We start from the raw sequence: 538 nt of genomic DNA on the forward strand, positions 1-538 counted from the left end.
TACGTAGAGGAAGGATAACGTAGAGGATTACGTAGAGGAAGGATAACATTAAGGAAGGATAACATTAAGGAAGGACAGCATTTCATTGGAAACAGTTACAGAGATGGTTCACTGGGACAATCCCTGGTCTGGGACGGATTGTTTTGTGAGCAGAGGTTAAACAGGTTGGGACTTGCTGGAGTTGAGCAGAATGAGAGGCAATCCCATTGAGGGTTCGTAAGGGACCTGACAGGGTGAGAGGGTGTTCCCCTCCCCATCCCTCACAGGAGAGTCTAGGACCAGTCTCAGAATAATGAGGCGCCAATTTGGGATTGAAACGAGGAGGAACGTCTTCTCTCAGAGTTCCGAGGAAGGGTCACGGACCCGAAACGTTAACTCTGATTGTTTTATTTTTCTTCACAGATGCTGCCAGACCTGCTGAGCTTTTACAGCAACTTCTGTTTGTGTTCTTCTCTCAATGGGTTGGGAGCCTTTGGAACTGCTCCCCCCAGAGAGCTGTTGTTGGCAGCGGTGGCGGGGGGGGGGGGGGGGGGGGGGG

This window comes from Rhincodon typus, chromosome 5 (genome assembly GCF_021869965.1).
Source record: "Rhincodon typus isolate 14 chromosome 5, sRhiTyp1.1, whole genome shotgun sequence".
In the NCBI taxonomy this organism is placed as follows: domain Eukaryota; kingdom Metazoa; phylum Chordata; class Chondrichthyes; order Orectolobiformes; family Rhincodontidae; genus Rhincodon; species Rhincodon typus.